The sequence below is a fragment of the Rattus norvegicus genome, chromosome 1 (assembly GCF_021556685.1).
Source record: "Rattus norvegicus strain SHRSP/BbbUtx chromosome 1, alternate assembly SHRSP_T2T, whole genome shotgun sequence".
NCBI lineage: Eukaryota > Metazoa > Chordata > Mammalia > Rodentia > Muridae > Rattus > Rattus norvegicus.
The window spans coordinates 246,511,652-246,517,651 of NC_141534.1; positions in this window are offsets into that span (position 1 = coordinate 246,511,652).

Genomic DNA, 6,000 nt, shown 5'->3' on the forward strand with positions numbered 1-6,000 from the left:
AGTTTTATTAGAAGCCACAGTGATTTCTATAGTTAAGGTTCCAAAAAATTTCAAATGCGTCTTCTTTTCTAGTTAGGCCCGATGAGTTAAAGGGGGGGGGGTGAGGAAGAGGAGGGGGGTGAGGAGCAGGAGGAGGGGGGGTGAGGAGGAGGAGGAGGAGAAGGTGGTGCTCAATAATACTCTCCGTTCTCGAGGTAATAGCTCTATTTTGACAGATAAGGACAGTTACTATTTCTGTGCCCTACTGTATTTAAACTCAGCTAATTTGCAGGTCTATAATCCCCCCCCCCATACAGTGAAAGAAATTAAAGAGTAAAATATACGCCCTAAACGGCAGTCCAACGCTCGCAGCATCTTTGCTAGAATCTACAACCCAAGACTGTCCTCTGCTGAAATAAGCAATGTGGGAGTGAGAGGTGGGGGTAGGCTGATCATGGATGCGGAGGCCACGAAGCAGCAGCATCTAACGTTAGAGGAGAGGGAAGATGGTCCGTCTTCAACTCCACCTAGTGCTGTATGTAATCTCAAAATAATAATAATAATAATAATAACAACAACAACAACAACAACAACCATGTGTACCTGAAAGGCAGCTGTGCAACCCCTTATTCACCCATTTATACAGAGCAGGACACGGAAGCTGAGAAAAGCTGAATAGTCCGAGATTATGTGTGACTACACTGAACTCTCTCAGTGCTGGCTATCGAGGTTTAGACCGGTCCTCGGACTTCCAAAAAACCCCTCCAAGTGGTTCATCCCACAAGACACTTTTGCCTTTTTGTTGTTGTAAAAACGACAAAAAAATAAAAAATAAAAAAATTATGTTATAAAAACTAAAAAAAAAGTGTGATTGTCTTTTACCTCGCTAGGTTTAGCACCGCGATACCCCAAGATATCTGCTGGATATCTTAATTCTCAGTCAGCAAATCCTCTCACCTGCTTTGCTCCATCCCATATCACACAGTGGAAGGCCTCTCTCTGAGCGGTCAGCAATCTCTACCTATCGAGTTCCCATGGAAGGTTTCCATGCCAGAAACACACATCCCCACACTCCATTACACTTAAATCTACACATGAAAGAACACACAATACAATAATCTTTGACCCAATTGATAAGATATAATTGCCCACCTAAACATACAAAGCCCAATACATAGCCATCCCTTAAAAACATCCGTAACAACCTGTAAAGGTACAGAGTAGAATCTTAAAATCGCCTGCCATATTGTCCTGCCACGGCTTCTCTCCCTCTCCCTCCTGTCTCTTCTTCCTCTCTGTTCCAGTCTCCTCCTCTTCCTTCAAACTTTTCTCCCGCCCATCCTTCCTCCTTGTCCAATGACAGGCCTCCTTCTATCTTGAACCTGCCCCACTTGTGACATCATCCCACATTTCACCCTTTTTGTCTAATTTAAAAAAAAAAAAAAACTTTTCTCTCAAATATAAGCTGAGCACAACTATTATCATTTTGTAATTAAAAGCATAAAATATATCTAACGCCCAGTCCAACACTCTGTTAGTTAAACAGAACATTTAGTTATCCATTCCAGGTTAAGAAAGGCTTAAAATCTATATTATATCTTGGCTAGCTTGTATACTATCTGATAACTATCCAATAAAATATGTATTTTCAGAGTTAAGCAGCCTGATAGGCTATGAGACTAATCAGTCTTCAACCACATAAGAAATCTGAGAATGACCAAATATCTATACAGATAGGAAGCCGAACACGGCTTCCAGGACTGAAAGGTTGTAGAGACAAATCTCCGCCAACACAGTCTCCTGTTAGCAACGTGTGAGCACAAGTCTTCAGCCTTCTGGCCCAAAATCAACTGACAGACTCTTGAAATGCAGATTTTGAAGGGCTAATCACCCTGTCTTGGCAGAGCTTATCAGTCAACTATTCTGCATAATTTGTCCTTTTCTGGACAGTATTAGTCTGCAGATGAAACAGGCAGTTTTGTCCAGTGGCTGCCTAGCCACAAAGTATTGCCTTACCTGGAGGTAGAGATGTTCAAATTCTTCATTAAATCCACCAAAGAGAAACTGTTAGGAGCAGATATGTCTCAACAAAAGATAAATAACTTTAAATCTCAAATTTTGTGGATTTCTGACATTTTTTAAAACCATCTATTTATATAAGACAATCTGGACTGTTGTCTTTATATCTTAATATTATCTTGAAACTACTCTCACAAAGTCAGAGCCAGGGATTTGCTATTTGGTCTTTAACTCACAATGTGTAATCAACTCAGAAGTTTGTAATGACATCAATAGAAGGACTGGCTCTAAACCTTGTTCTTTTAAACTTTTTTGACAAATAAATTCATACCAAAGCAAAGATATGATTTTAGCTTAGTTACCAAATGAGATTATGACTGTATAACTCAATCTACCTAATTCCTCCCTGTTAAATTACAACCATTTCTAAATTCCTCATAGAAACAACTTTAGAATAACCACTTTCAGCCCCCCAAAAGTCCAGGGAATTGGGGCAATGACTCCTCCATAACTTCTTCAAGGTGTACATGGGCGTTGGGATATCCTTGGGGGTAGGGGGTAGGAAGAATGAAGCAAATGCTGTAGCTGATGTGTCCTGACTGGACCCAGCTGAAAGCCCTTGAGACCAGGAATCCAAGTAGGCACACTCTGCAAAACACAACTCTCAAGACAAAAGTTTAGAATCCAGATATATTTTTGTTTGATTCTCCTGAATCAATTTTTTAGGCAGTCTACCTCTATCAAATCTGATCACTATGACTCTGTGAGGTTTCCAGAGCCTAATCACACTTTTTAAAAACACAAAGACAAAATCTTTCTCCCAAAATACTGTGTTCCTTAGCCTGTAACCAGAAAAGCTTGTATCTTGCACTCTCTCCCAGAGTAATAATATAATCATAAAACTCAATGTCACACCTATTGTGAAGATTAAACAATTTTTAAAAAAGAAAGTAAGCTAAACAATGAGCCTGATAGGCTTTCGTACTCTATGATATCGGGAAATCAACCCAAAATTCCTGTGGAGTCCACATTAAGAGAATCTGAGCTTCCTGTTATGGAAAATATCAAAAGTAACCACAAACCCTCGCTAGCTGGCATCAACGAGCCATATGGCCTTTAGTGGAGTAATTCATAAAACAAACTAAACACTTTCTATCAATTCTAATACCAATAAGCAATGTATCAAACCAGGACTTTAGCCCAAATATATCCATCTGTTAAACTCTCTGCCCAGAGCCACAGATTTTTACTTAACTTTAATAACTTGTAAATATCACAATACTCTACTTGGAGTCAGTGACTAATTTTTCCCTAAGTTCCTAACCATGGATGAAAATCCCCACGTGATTCAGGTAATCTCTGTACTCTCCTTAAAACAAACTTAAACACCTTCTATCAATTCTAATACCAATAGGCAACTTAAAAATCAGAACTTTAGCCCAAAATGTATCCATCTGTATTCACTCTGCCTGGTGTTACAGACATTTATCACAACTCTCTTCTTGGAGTCCGTGACTAATTTTTCCCTATCTAAGTTCTGAACCATGGATGAAAATTCCCACGTGATTCAGGTAATCTCTTTACTCTCTTCTTTCTAAAAATAAACTCAATCATCTTTTAATAAGCCTGTCATTAAGAAGTAGTTTGTCTAACTAGGATTTCAATCCAAAATTCCCGTGGAGTCCACGTTAGAAGGAATGTGAGTATCCTGAAAGACTTTCTAAGCAGCTTTCTTTTAAAAGCAGCTTTTAATCTCTAACTCTCTGATCTGCCACTACTTATCACACAGCAGGGGACCTACAGCCTGCCAGCCCAGGCTACTTCCCTGTTTCTTTGTTTAAATTCCTGTGCTTGAGAGATCACATGACTTAACATGGCACTGGCCTCCTCTTAGAAAATAAAACTTTCTCTCAACTCTCAGGATTACTAGTGGATTCTTGCCCCTCACGTTGGTTGGCCATATGTTGTTGTAACTCATTTCTACCGTTCTCTTAAATTTGTTCCTTCTTTACCCCTCCCCTCCCCCATTCATTCAGCATATATGCTCTGCCTTGGCACTTTAAAATAATACTTCAAAATGGTGAACTATACCCGTGGTTTGGAGGTTGCTAGTTTTTATGTTGAAATCTTGCGGTCATTTTGTTTTCTACCTACACACTTGCCTAGCTCAGTAATATCCAGTAAACACTTCTGGTTCTTGTCTTTGCTTTAGTCTTTTTGAGCTAATATAGCAAAAACACCACAGGCTGACTAACTTTATAGGGGTGGGGGATAATTTCTCACAGTTCTGGAAACCCAGGAAATACAAGGCCAACAGACTCAGTGTCTGGTGAGGCTGCAGTCCCTGGTTCATGGGCAGCCATCTTGTTTTGTCCTCATGTGTGTTAAGAATGAGAGGACCTGTGGTGTCTCTTATAAAATGACACCAATCCTATTAGAGCTGTGCCTCTGCAACTTAACTACCCTCCAAGAGGGACCCCCTAATGCCCCCACACTGGCCCGCAAGATTTCATCATATGACTTTAAGGAGAGACCTGTTTACTCCGTAACAACTTTTAAATTATGTGACATAGAGAATCTACTCCAAGTAACCATGAAATGCTATTTTCCAAGTGCCTTTCCTTTTCATTGTCAATACAGCACATGGCCCAAACTCCCCTTTTTTCTAGAACAGTCACCTCTATTATATTATCACTTCTAGTGGCTGGGTCTGTTTCCTAAGATTTGCTAGATTTTTAATTTATAAGCTGTCACAACGCATAAGCGTGGTTATTGAAAACCTTGGCTTCTGCAGCATTACCTTGTTTACGACGACTTCACGATTCATCTATCATTGTATTGCTCTGAAATTCTGACAGAACAATCTGGAGCTCTTGTGGGTTCCCTCCAGCCTTCACGAACAAATAATTGTATCGTAATAAAAATGCTAAAATCTCTCATCTGTTTCCCAAATGCTTTCCTTACATAGGAAAATTAAAGGTATAGATCCATAAACTATTTACAAAACACAGAGGTGCCTGTCTGAATTTGCTGCCCATCCCTATAGCTTCCTGATCTGTTTGACACGTGGGTCAAGGGTTGCTCCCTCCACTCCTCCTGCCTCCTCGCTCTGGAGATAATAAGTGAAATGTTGGCATCCAATCAAATCATGCCTCTTATTTCTTCCACTAAGAGAAACTAAGGCTTTAAAATATGACTATCCTCAACCAGACTCATTGCCTATAAAGTCATTGTCAGGGATTGGTCAACAGGGGTAGGGGAGAGAGAACACAGCTTTCTGATGTTTCCTGATGGCAGTCTCCTGATCTCAAAACTGCGCTGAGGAGTGCAGAAGAACATTGCCCCACTCTGCCACACGAATCCTTGTCTTTTCTATGTGCCCTTCCTCCCTTGACGCACTTACCTGGATCATCCAAAGCCATGCAATCCCACACATGGCTGTAGATAGGACATAAACTTAGGAGAGTTTATTTTTCCATGAACCAGAACATTCTAACACTCTGGGCTTACTTAAGGTGCAAAAAAAGAGTAACGCTTCCTCTGCCAAAGACAGCTCGCCCCTCAGTCAAATATGCCAATGACTGCCTACTTGGGTTCCAGTGATTTCCCAGGCCCTAGGCAGCAGACGTCTTTGGCTAGTATTCTGCTTCTCCAAAATGCCAGCCTCTCATTTTAATGTCCCCTTACCTAACTCAAATGAACTAATAATGTGGCTGTCCTTTGACCCAGATAAGAAGACCCCAAAATTTCTCATTTCAAATATTTTTCTGGGTTTTGTACTTCTGTACATATAACATGAAGCTGTTCCTGACACATTCTTTTAATCCTTACATAATCATGCATCAGTTCCCTATTTGTAGGTGCTGTGCTAAAGGCTAAGGGGACAGAGCATCTCTTTGTAGTTCAGATCCCTCCGGGTTCTGAGTCTTTTTCTATGATATCTTGGGGAAGGGCCCAAGTCTATACACAGAATTCCATCACGCTTCTTATTAACGTCAGAAC